The sequence below is a fragment of the Danio aesculapii genome, chromosome 20 (genome assembly GCF_903798145.1).
Source record: "Danio aesculapii chromosome 20, fDanAes4.1, whole genome shotgun sequence".
Lineage (NCBI taxonomy): Eukaryota > Metazoa > Chordata > Actinopteri > Cypriniformes > Danionidae > Danio > Danio aesculapii.
Genome location: NC_079454.1, coordinates 1755498 through 1769053, shown reverse-complemented (window position 1 = coordinate 1769053; position 13556 = coordinate 1755498). Strand labels below are relative to the sequence as shown.

At 39.3% G+C, this 13556-nt stretch overlaps 1 protein-coding gene and 1 long non-coding RNA gene across 3 annotated transcripts in view; one reads left to right on the top strand and one right to left on the bottom strand.

Moving 5' to 3' along the window:
• Nucleotides 1-13556, bottom strand: part of cdk19 (cyclin dependent kinase 19) — a 92091-nt gene that overhangs the window by 37880 nt on the left and 40655 nt on the right. The gene's annotated exons all lie outside the window — the stretch shown is intronic.
• LOC130247624 (uncharacterized) lies at nt 1944-3971 on the top strand. Its single transcript, XR_008839564.1, has 2 exons — nt 1944-2152; nt 3572-3971. It is a non-coding gene; the product is annotated as an uncharacterized LOC130247624 (long non-coding RNA).

Below are 13556 nucleotides of genomic sequence, written 5' to 3'. Positions count from 1 at the left end.
CTAAACCAGTGTCTCCCAACCCTGTTCCTGAAGGCACACCAACAGTACACATTTTCAACCTCTCTCTAATCAAACACACCTGAATCAACCAACCCAGGCTCATTCTGAGAACGTAGTCCCGGGGACGTTTCTGGAGACCGCGAAATATGTCCCGGGAGGTATGTATTTTTGCAGTTTTTGTTTTCGCGAGTCCGCGAGAGGCCGCTGTGCGCGCTTTTTCCCGCGCCGTTCTCGCGTAAACCCGCTGGAGGCCGCTGTCGAACGACCTTCCGCCTGCCTGCCTGGATGACAGAATGATTGACCGTGCGACCGCCCAATCGGCTGACCCACCCTCCTCCATCCCTAAACCCAACCAACGACGATTCACAAAAGCCGTCCAGAAAAAGAAAAGCCCTCGTCTGATTTTTACCACGTTTTCAGATTTTGACCACATTCTCATCCTGTGATGAACTTGTTCGCTTCATTTTTTGGTTTTGTTTTTGTTTTCTTACCTAATTTCTGGAATCGCTCTTCCCCGGAGTCGAACCCGGTCGTCGTCATCGTCGTGGTCAGCCCCTCTCTGCGCCTCGAGTCCGCCAGAGTACACGAAGAGCTAACCGGACAAACTGGTTGCAGCGGGAAAGCCCTCCACACGGAGGCGAGAGGCCGGCCGGCAAGCGCCGAAGGGAACAGCGTCACACCGCTCCGCAGCGTTCGCTTAAAAAAATTGAAATGCAGCCGTACGTACCCCCGGCTATGTATTTCGCGGTCTCCAGAAACGTCCACGGGACTACGTTCTCAGAATGAGCCTGGGTTGGAATCAACTCAGCAGAACATTAGAAAAGACCCCAAAACCTGACACGAATGGGTCAGATAAGGGAGACATACAAAATATGTACTGTTGGTGTGCCTCCAGGAACAGGGTTGGAAAACACTGTACTAAACGATATTTATTTTACAAACTGCATTGTACATAAATCATTTAAACATTTGCACATTCATTTCATTTCATTCGACTTAGAGGTCGCCACAGCGGAGTGAACCGCCAACTATTCCAGCATATGTTTTACACAGCGAATGCCCTTCCAGCTGCAACCCAGTATTGGGAAACACTCATACACACTCATTCAGACACACACACTCGTACACTATGGCCAATTTCGTTCATCCAACTGACCTATAGGGAATGTGTTTGGACTGTGGGGGAAACCGGAGCACCCAGAGGAAACCCTCGCCAACACGGCGAGAACATGCAAACTCCACACAGATACTGCCCCAGGACTTGAACCTTCTTACTGTGAGGTAACAGTGCTAACCACTGAGCCACCGTGCCACCCACATTTGCATATTATTCAATGTTATTACAGAAATGAATGTAAAAACGGAATTAACGTACACCCAGGAGTACATCAACAGATTGAGCGATGGCCTCAAAACTCTGTGAAAATCTGCTCATTTCTACATGCGCAGATTCCCTGTGGGAATTAAATTCGCTTGTTAAGTCGTGACTTTCGTAATACTGTTTCCGAGTCAAGCCACTACTCATTTAAACTGAGAAAATATTCGTTTATGGCCAGTTTTTAGTCATATCATACATTAAAGTGAATGTTATATTAAATCATGGTGTGCACAACACACTCTGGACTTAATAAATCACTTTCTGGCCATCGGATATTAGGCATGGATATATATATTCATTGCGATTTTCGAAAGTATTACATCACTTTGTACACGTGTATTATTACCATTTGATAAGTCTCCCCATACAGTTTTATATACACTGTAAAAAGTGCTACACTCACAAAGTTGGTTTTATATACTTTAAATAATTGCAATCTAGTTAATTATATTTGTTTTATACCAAAAAATATAAATTTGCTTATTCTTTACTTAAAGTAGATCCGTTTTTATATAACAGTATATTTTAAATAAAACTGATGCAATTTATTTGAGTATATTTTTGTATGTGGTTATTGTGTAGAATAAATGTTATAAAAGTGAGTTGACACAGACAATTTATTAGAGCAGCTGTCGATGTGTGCAGGTCTGTTCATCAAACGTGATTTTAATAATTCTGCGTGACCCCATTTTCACTGCCCGCCACTTTCCAGACACACGCAGCATCTACAAGGGGCGACATTTACTGCTCGCAGCAGCGGATCTGATTAACACGGTAAGTTGCAAATGTAGCCGAATGACAATGGCAAAGTCATGCTAAACTGCCGACTTCACTAGGCAGGTGAGGTTTTAGCTTGTAAATTGTACTGTAACGTCAGGTAACAGACTGCTCTCACATGGAAAGCTAAGTTGGCTAACGCTAACCAACGCTAGTTCATGCTAACGATTAAAACTGATAGTCCTGAGAAAAAAAAAATGTTAAAGTAGTTTTAAAACACTTAGTAGGTATAACTAACGTTACAGAACGGATTAACTAGGTCTCTGGTGGGCGGTCGGGGGGTGGGTGCAGTTTGCTAGCGCTAACTTGGCTAGCTAACCTAAGTTATTATCAGCACATTAAGGATCATATTAAATGCAGAAACGTATGGAACAGTTAAGTAGTTTGTGTTTAGCGTAACATTAAGTAGCTTAAGGTTTGTGTTTAAGAGATTTAGTCCATAAGTTTTTTGTTAATACTGCAATGTGAATAAATTACAGATTTATAATTTATTTGAACTTAAATTACATTTATGTTTACAGAACCATTTAAAATGTACGCACCTCATTCTAAAATGCATTTTCTTGGTCTTTAGATACCAAAGTGATTTTGATTATTTTGTTAAGAAAAACATTAGATACGATTACAGCTATAATAATTATTTGCAGGTAAGTAAAACATGGGTAAAATTGCAAACAATAGTGGGCTCCATAGAATTGCATTTGATATCTGAAGATTTTTTGTATGTGTGCAATGAACAAACAGTAAAAAATATCCTAATGCAGTTTCTTATTATCTGTCAGTCTTTCACTAAAGCTAACTGAAAACACTGATTCACGGAACTGTCATTTGCCAGTAACATTAAATTTGGAGAAAAAGTAAATTAAAAGTAGCTTCAGCAAAAATGTAATGTAAACTTTAATGTAATATGTAAAATGGCAATTTATTTATTTAATTTTGTATTATGACTTATGCAAAGTTTGGTGCAAAATGAAGATGACAGTTAAATCATAGATTTTATATTCCCCATTTTCAAACTGTTTAATATGTAAGTTACATACATATTTTTATGCTTTATAAGTTGCAAAAATAAACTGAAAATGTAATACCTAAATTTAAATAATTCCTTGATTGACAGGCAACCAAATGCCATACACTGTTACACTGAATAAAATCACAGTTTTCTTTAGAATTTGATTCTTAAAAACACCTGGAATAATGTAAGTACACAATAACCTATATAGGCTTTTTTTTAATACAGAAGTTTAACTAAGGTAAATTTTAACTGATAAACTAAGGTGTTTCATCCATGTATCATTCTCACTGCACTTTTGTAACTTTACTTCTAGTTTATCTAAGATATTTGCTATTTAGCTATTTAATATTATTTAGTACCAACCACCTGAACTCCTGTTTCTTTTTTCTCTCCACCAATAGAGATGTGTGGAATCAGAGGTGCATGCGGCTGCCCACGGGAAAAATTTGACATCAGCCCAACACAGTTTGGATAATCATAGGACTGTCAGAGGTTTACCAAACCTGTCATGTGCATGATGGCTCCTGTTTGGACTTACTGATGTCCTCGACTTACATCAAAACTGTATACATTATTTGACATATATCAGAGACTCTTTGTGGGACTGGACCTTATGCATCCTAAATCTTCATCAAAGTATACAGATCTCACTGAGTTGTCTTAGATGATTTCTCAATAGGATCTGGCATTATTAATGTTTTTATTTATGTATTGTGTATGTGCAGCCACATTAATGGCCTGTTTTGTAGTCACTTTTAAAAGGAACACTGGTTGACATTGAATAAATGCTATGGTCTTTAATCCATCTTTCCATTCTTATTTAATTGTTATTGACCTTAAAGTCTGTTTATCTGTTTTTACTTAATCACTGTATAGTGTGCTTAGAATATAAAAATGAAGATTTATTTTCTGAGGTTACAGCCAGAAGTCAATTGAATTCATTTTAAATGACATACGCATGGTTAATTTTATTTAGATAATAAAGTTCTTAATACCTAATTAAAATAAGTTCAGTCAACATATAGCAATGTATAAATAAGTTAGGTTTAACAAAAAAAGTAAGTTTATCTGATTGGAGTAATTTTAGAAATATTAGTTGGCTCAACTTAATTTTGTTACATTTGTTTTAAGCAATGTTTTAGTGTTTAATATACTTAAAAAAGGCTGGAAGTTGATTCAATCTAAAACGTCCGATGCAGCCACTTGCCTCACTTTTTATAAGTTAGATCTAGGTCATACTTTTTACAGTGTATAGGACCTGAAAGCCGCTTCACATGACGTTAGCAAGCGGATAGCCTATACATCAGGCATTGTCTTGAGCTTATAAAGCAACATAGCCTCTTTATTTAAATAACCCTTCAGATGCTACCAAGTGTGTTGCCGTTGATTCATGTCCGAGCACTCTGGTTAGTTTCGAAATGTACATAGACTGTTTCGTCTTATAGTAAGCTGTTGGCAAACTCCACCTAGACCACAAGCCAAATATGTGACGTACGCCATAAAGCAGATCGTACTGTTCTGCTCACTGTGCCGATGGCAGGGATGGGTGTAGCCGTGTGTACCGAGTGTGGTTTTGCCAGGAGAAAATCTAGTTCGTCTAGTTAAGGGTAAAAGGATTTTAGAGTCATTAAGATACCACTTTACATTAAGTGTCGCTTATACCATGTGAACTTACATGGCGACTGGATGTGTAAGTAGTATGTAGTGTATGTACACACTGGTACATAGTATTTACTTGTGCAATACTGGTGTAACTACACACATGTAACAACAATTCAATTCAATTCAATTCAATTCAATTCAATTCAATTCAATTCAATGTGTAACAGGACATTAATAACACACATAATCTTTGGTAAACTACCCCTTTAATGTGAATTACTGAGGTGATTCTACAATTTACCTTAAAACAACCTATAAACACAAGGCATTTGCATATTTCTATCTACACTTATACTTTTTTGGAAGAAGTTTGCTGTTGTTAAACAGTAGCACAGGTTTAGCTTTTATATATTACACAGTAATTTGTGACCATTTTACACTTTATATTGAGTGGACAGTTCCTGAGGATTTACCCTGTAATTACACTGGTCTCACAAGGTAAAACCTTCTAATGCAGCGTTAGTTCTGCCATTCTTATTCTAATACGGTGTTTGGAAGTACACGGTATGCAAACAAGTGTGGAAGTAGGAAAACACCTGCAAGTATATTGTTGTTACACAATCCACTTATGTAACTCTTGTTACAGATGTTTACTTTCTTAGTGTTGTTACCAATGTGTTACACATTTGAACTTACACATATGTTCAGTGTGTTGATACATGTGTGTAGTTACACCAGTATTGCACAATAAATACTATGTATCAGTGTGTACATACACTGTAGTTACATACTACTTACACATCTAGTTACCATGTAAGTTCACAGGTATAACCGACACTTAAAGTGGGACCTTATGTGGAGTCAATCTAGGGTCATATATACTTGCAAAATGAAGAAAAGTTTTGCAAAAAAATAATAAAGTGTTGAGCAAAAATAAATAAATAAATGCACATCTCCAAAAATCACAAAGGGAAAATTAAGTTTTGAGAAATAAAAATAAAATTTACAAACAAAAAATAAGAACTGCAAATAAAAATCAAACAGTGCAAAAAACTCAAATATTTGCAATTTAAAAAAAATTATATATATATAATTTTATATATGACAAAACCGCAACTGTCACGTCACCAGCGATCCAACCTGTGCAGCTACAAATCCACCCTTTTTTGGACTACAATTCCTGCATCGCACACACTCACACCAGTTCCTGATCCTGACTGATAGCAAACACACAGCTGAAGCTGATCATGGACTGATTTCAGGACTTAATATACAGCACACAAAAACACAGAATTTGCTGAGTCTTGTTGAACTGTTTATGTGAACTTTACGATGCGTTTTCCTTTGCTTTTGTCTTGCCAGTTTTGATCCACGCCTTGTTTGTTTGTTTGTTTATGTTGTATGCTGCCTGCCTTCTAACCACTCGCCTGCTATCTGACTATGACTTATTTCAGCAAGAATAAAAGCCGTTTTTAATTTTTTAAAAGCCATATTAAGGTCAATATTATTAGCCCCTTTAAGCTATATATGTTTTTTGATAGTCTACAGAACAAACCATCGTTATACAATAACTTGCCTAATTACCCTAACCTGCCTAGTTACCCTAATTAACCTAGTTGCACCTTTAAATGTCACTTTAAGCTGTATAGAAGTGTCTTGAAGAATATCTAGTCTAATATTATTTACTGTCATCATGACAAAGAGAAAATAAATCAGTTATTAGAGATGAGTTATTAAAACTATTATGATTAGAAATGTGTTGAAGAAATCTGCTCTTCGCTAAACAGAAATTGGAAAAAAATAAACAAGGGGGCTAATAATTCAGAGGGGCTAATCATTCTGACTTCAACTGTATTTGGCCATGGATTGACTCCATATAATTATGAGTTTATGTTGAACGCTAAAGAAGATATTTTGAAGAAAGCTGAAAACCTGAAACCACAGGCTTCCATAGTAGGAAAAACACATACTGTGGAAGCCAATCCAGCTTTCTTCAAAATGTCTTCTTTTGTGTTCAACAGAGAAAAGAAACTCAAACAGGTTTGGGAACAGGTTTAGTAAATGATGACAGAACTAGCCTTTTTTGATGAAGTGTCCCTAAGGTAAATGAAGCTGGAGAGTGTTGAGTCGTGAGTTTTATATCTGTTCACACCTGTGAACCACACAGTCATGGCAGCCATTGTGTTTATGGAAATACTGAGTCTCACAGGAGAGTTGAGTCTGGAGAGGCTGAGGTTGAGCTGTGGCTATTCTAATGCACATGCACTGTAATATTCATGCAAGTCACTCATTTCACTGCTGCTACTGAGTGTTTCTGAGGAGAAACAAGCATTTACAATTTATTTTGTCTAATAAAGCAACCTTATTACACACTGATCTATATTAATCTTTCACTCAATATGTTTCCAAATGACAATACATCTGCAAATGTGTTGCGTATGTCCATCGTAAAGGTGTCATGTAATGAAAACCTGGATATACCAAGGCATAGCTGAATAATAAGAGTAAAAAATGACATACCATGTGCCTCAAGCATCATCGCTTCCTCATCCTCATGTAAATCCTGTGAGTGTAAAACCTCAATGATAAACCAGCCAATCAAAACAAACTGATCCACACAGGATCTTTTACACTGCTGCTTTTCTTACTTAGTTAGTTTAGTTAGCTGTTTCTAGTCCAAATATCTAACCATTTTTTAATTAAGAATCATTTTCTAGGCAAGCAAAACATAATGTCCTGTTTTCAGAAATAATATGCCAAAATGAAGTGAGTTTTTCCTTAAAACAAGCCAAAATAATCTGTTTTATTTTATTTTATTTTTTATTAGTTTTACATTTTCTAATAATTACCGAAGAACACAACAACAATAAAAAATACAAGGAATAAGCATTATAATGCAAAGAAAATAAGGGTTATAATGATTAAAATAAAGAAAAATAGATAAAATTAAAGAAAAAAAAGGTTATTATTAAAAAAAAAAACAATTAGGGCATATAAATGGTTTCAATGAAAATACAGAGACAGTCAATAGGGGTAGTGAGCATTTTAAGCATCAGAATCCGCATTATATTGGTCCAGGTGATCAAGAAATGGTTGCCATATATTGTAAATATAATGAGTTTTTATAACTTATACCTGTATCCTGCACTTGCTGCTATTGCACTGCTGGTTAGACCTAAACTGCATTTCGTTGCCTTGTACTTGTACATGTGTAATGACAATAAAGTTGAATCTAATCTAATCTAATCTAAAACTTAGCAAGGTTATCAATAATTCCATAACGGACGCTTTCCATGTGCAATATTTGAGTGAGATAAGTTAACCATGTCTTAAATTGAGGAACAGAATCTGATTTCCACAGTTTTAGAATGACACTCTTAGCAATAATCATTCTATAAATGATGGTGCTTTGTATGGACGCATTATGATCCAGCAGAGAACTAGAGTACCCAAATATAGCAATTTCTGGGTCGGGTGTAAAGGTGAAACCATACATAACGGAAAACCATTTAAATATGTCACACCAGAAATCATAAAGTTTTGGACATGTCCAAAAAAGCTGGGTCAGGGAGTCTTCAGCAGACTCACACCAGTCACATGTAGGAGAGATGGTAGGAAAAATTCTGTGTAATTTAGATTTTGAGTAGTGCAGTCTATGCATTACTTTAAATTGAATTAACTGATGCCTGGAATTAATAGAACAAGATCGAATTCTACTGAGACTTTCCTCCCATGTATCAGTCTCAATCTGTTTACCCAGTTCCTCTTCCCAAGCATTCTTTTTTTCTTTTGACATAAGATTACTTTGCTCACCGTGGGCGCCGTCTTTCGGATGAGATGTTAAACCGAGGTCCTCACTCATTAAAAATCCCATGACACTTCTCGTAAAGAGTAGGGGTGTAACCCCGGTGTTCTGGCCAGATTCTCTCTTGGCCCTTAACCATCATTATGAATTGGCTTCATTACTGTCTCTCCACTCCACCTATAGCTGGTGTGTGGTGAAGCACTGGCGCCGCGGATGAAAGTGAAGAGCGGTGGGGGGGGGATGATCGCGGTTGAAAGTGAAGGGGGGGGTGGGGGTCGAGGGGGTTGATCGAGTTGGAAAGTGAAGGGGGAGGGGTATGATCGCAGTTGAAAGGTTAAAAATGAGGTGCAAAGGGTGGGGAGGGAGTTGAGATCGTGGATGAAAGTGAAGGGTAATCGCGGTTGAAAGTGAAGAGGGACGGGGGGATGGTTGATCGCGGTTGAAAGTGAAGAGCTGGGGGGTTGGTTGATGGACCGTGGTTGAAAGAGAAAAGAGGAAAAGAGAAGCGGGGTGGGGGGGGGGTCGGTGAGGTGAGATCGCGGATGAAAGTGAAGAGGGGGTGGGGGTCGAGGGGGGTGATCGTGGTGAAAAGTGAAGAGTGAAGTGCGGGGGGGGGGGGGGGGGGGGGTGTATGATCGCGGTTGAAAGTGAAGAGTGAAGGAAGGGGGAGGGAGGTGAGATCGCGTTTGAAAGTAAAGGGGGGGGAGGGGTTGAGATCGCGGATGAAAGTGAAGAGTGAAGGAAGGGGGAGGGAGGTGAGATTGCGGTTGAAAGTGAAGAGGGGGGGAGGGGTTGAGATCGCGGATGAAATTGAAGATCGTCCTAACTTACCCCCCCTAGTGGCGCCCCTGCACACTATTTAAGCACCACGTTCTCATTCTATCGTTGCTCATTCTTGTATCCCTGTACGAGTGCATTTCCAAGCATTTACTCACGTTTCCTGTGCTTTGCCTTTCCGTGTTTTGTATTTTTGTGATTTTTTTTTTCTTTTATGTTAAAACTCATTATTAAGTAAAGATAATCTTCCATGAAGACACTCTGCATATCTGCTACCATACCTAACATCGCTAAGAACTTCTTTTGGACAACTTTAAAGATAGTTTTCTCCATATTTATACATTAGCACATCGCTCCACAAACACACAAACAACAGGGATTAATGAAAGACGTATATTAATTTACAAACACTACCAAAGGGAAATGCAGGAAACAAGAACACAGGATGATGACAATATAAGACCGGACAAAGAACTAACTATAATACACAGGACATGATTAATCTGATTACAAACAGGGGTGAGACACTAGACACTGGAACTAATGAACACTAACAAACGGCGGGAAAACAGAACAAAGGAATCACATGACATAACAAAAGCACATGGAGCACTGGACGTGGGGAACGCCAGAGCCTGACGATCTTTTTAAACCTTCAGATTTCTGAGTTTTATCTCCAGCAAACATCGTCTGATCCTAACAAACCATACATCAATGGAGAACCCCTTTCACACTTATGACACACATTTCCCAAAATGGACACTCATGACTGATTCTATGGTCACAAATATAAATATTCCTGCTAATAACAGTGCACTACAATGAAAGCGAGCGGGAGGAAAACGCAGACGGCAGCGGTGGGTGAGCGATCAGTGCATCACTAAATAATGCTGTCTTCTAATTACTCTTCAGTCTCGGTGAGCCTTAATGATGGAAGTTACCATGGGAACAGCAGCCATAAGGCTCCTGTAATTCACTCTGCCATCTCCAAATTGCTGTTGTCATTCAATTAAAACTATGAAGTCTTTTATATGCTAAAATGCAGGCCTCAGTGCTGAAGGGAAAGAAAGGCCTTTGTTGCAGAAATCATATTTCAGGACTTACGATTTAAATGAGCAAACAATATCACTGAAACCATATTCACTTGACTGTGAAATTGTGAATAAACAACTGTCAACATATCTAGCTCATTTTAAAACCCAGAAGGGATGAATGCTGAAATGAAGTCAAGTAAGTAAGTATTGTGTATTTATATAGTCAGGGCCGGAGCAAGCTGAACTGCCGCTCTAGGCAAAGAGCGATCACGCCGGCCTCAACCCGAAAGTGAAAACTAAACTGACCCATTAGCAAAGTGAGGACCGAGGGGTGTCGGGATGAAATTGAAGACTGGGGGGACGGGGTGGGTCGCGGATATAACTGAGGACGCGGATAGTGAGGGAGGTGTCGCGGACGCCGCCCTCTCTATTCTGCCGCCCTAGGCGCGGATATAACTGCTGAGGACGTGGGTGGTGAGGGAGGTGTCGCGGACGCCGCCCTCTCTATTCTGCCGCCCTAGGCACGGATATAACTGCTGAGGACGTGGGTGGTGAGGGAGGTGTCGCGGACGCCACCCTCTCTATTCTGCCACCCTAGGCAGCCGCCTAGGTCGCCTCTATAGACGCGCCGGCCCTGTATGTAGTGCATTTATCGTGTATGGCCATACACCCAAAGCGCTTCACAATCACAAGGGGGGGTCTCTCCACTAGTAGTAGGATTGGATGATGCAACGGCAGCCACAGGACAATGATGCCAGTGCGCTCGCCAAACACCAGCTAGTGGAGGAGCGGAGAGACAGTGATAAAGCCAATTTAGTGGATGGGGATGATTGGGAGGCTGGTAAGGCCCGCTGGAGGGACTTTGGCCTGGACACCAGGGTTACACCCAGGAGCGGATTGGCCATCTGGTCAATTTTTTAAATGTAGGCCGGTCAGTTTTTTTTAATATATGTATTGTTTTACATGCAGGTAGCTTTTATCTCTTGCAAATGTGAATATACGCTTATTTCACGCAGCCGCCATTTTAAAGAACCAAAGCGAGGCTGCAGTGGGAAGAAACCCGGAAGGATAGGACCAGCACTGTAAACATTGCAGTGACATGCTGTGGAATACAAACCTCCAGCTGTTGCCGAGATATCAAAATGCAGAAATGGTGTAAACATCACTTTAATATCATTCAGTAAGTTTAATTTAAACAATTAAAAGCAATTTAGCATCAAACAACATCACTTTAAGAGTAATATGCTCAAGTGTCCTCCTAGGCTTCAGTTTATGGCAGCAGGTAAACACCGTGGGGACGCTTCCCTGCTTCAGTCTATGTAAACCGATGAGTGATAAAACACTGCAGTCCTCTGTAGCACACCCTCGTGTTGTCTGTAATAGTGCTGTCCGGGTACTGAAGTTTTAAAACCGTCTATTTCCCGCTAAGTTAACATTGAAGCGCTGCTGAGCGCGGATGACTCGACTGATCTTAACGGCGGATAAGCGCTCCAGTCTCCGTGTATCTGTGTTTGCACTCAGTTTACCGCTCTTCACCCAGTGTAAACACAGCTACACGGACACTGGAGCACGAAGCAGCCATGAAGATCAGTCGAGTCATGAAGCAGATCGCTCGGCTCGTCTGTGTTTGTGCTTGGTAAACAGCAGAGAGTGAACTAATGACCTTCTCGGCCAATCACAAGCATTTGCAATCACAAGCTGTGGCCATGTGTGTGTTAAACTGCTTAGGTATTTGACTGCATTGACCACTCTGACTGTCAGTGTAAGGTGGGGAAGAAACAAACATGTTTCAAATATCTTCTTTTATGTTTGACACAAGAAAGAAAATCAGATATATGTTTGGAATGACACGAATGTGAATAAATCATGACAGAATCGTGACGAAATCGGACTTTTGTATATAATTAGTCTTGCGTAAGTTTCTACCCATTCTACAAACAACTTGTCTGCCTAAAGTAAAAAATAATAATAACAGTACTTGAATGGGTGTTCACTTCGCACTTCGAGAGACTGACGCTGCCTGTCGCTCTGGGTGGCGCCTGAATCCGCTGTGGGCGTTCCCACCTCGAGGATACTTAGGTAACATTTATGGTGATATTCACAGAGAGCGAATGAGTTTACATGAACATTGTAAACAGTGTTCAGAAAAAAACACTACATATAAATTGAATCAATACATCAAATGCTCAATTACGTACAAATATCATCTGTTATTTACGTACAAAGATGATCTATTTATCTGCAAACGCAGGTCTATAGCACAGACAATACAACCGGCCTCTGCAGGAGCTGAGAGAGCTCACAAGTCTCTCATTTACATGAGTATTTTCTAGAGGAAGCTTTACAATATTACATTCGTGCATCTACATTAGATTAGTCAGTAAGACAAATCTGGAGCTAATCTAACAAAATAATTTACTATAACGCTCCAAAACTAGTAGCCCAAATTTAAAGGGAAAAATATTAAATAATTTTTTTATAAAGAGCAAAGCTCAAGAAAAAATCTAATTCACAATTACAATTATAAATTAAACCTTTAAATTACAATTTTGTTGAGATTTTGTAGTTTGTATTTTTTTGCAATATTTCTCATCAATTTAAATGTATTATCTTTCTATTTCTAAATATGTTCGGTAACTAAAATATCATTTTAATAAATATATCTGTTTAATAAACCTGTTTTGTTCAAATGCACCAAAATATAAGACCAATATTCACTGAGAAGTGGATAAAAATATTCAATTTCAAAATGGGGTGTATTAAATTATGCTGTATGTATTCAAAGTGAGCATCAGAAAGGAGAAGAAAGGGGATTTAAGTGACTTTGAACGTGGCATGGTTGTTGGTGCCAGACGGGCTGGTCTGAGTATTTCAGAAACTGCTGCTCTACTGGGATTTTCATGCACAACCATCTCCAGGGTTTACAGAGAATGGTCCGACAAAGAGGAAATATCCAGTGAGCGGCAGTTCTGTGGGCGCAAATGCCTTGTTGATGCCAGAGGTCAGAGGAGAATGGCCAGACTGGTTCCAGCTGATAGAAAGGCAACAGTAACTCAAATAAGCACTCGTTACAACCGAGGTCTGCAGAAGAGCATCTCTGAACACACAACACGTCCAACCTTGAGGCGGATGGGCTACAGCAGCAGAAGACCACACCGGGTGCCGCTC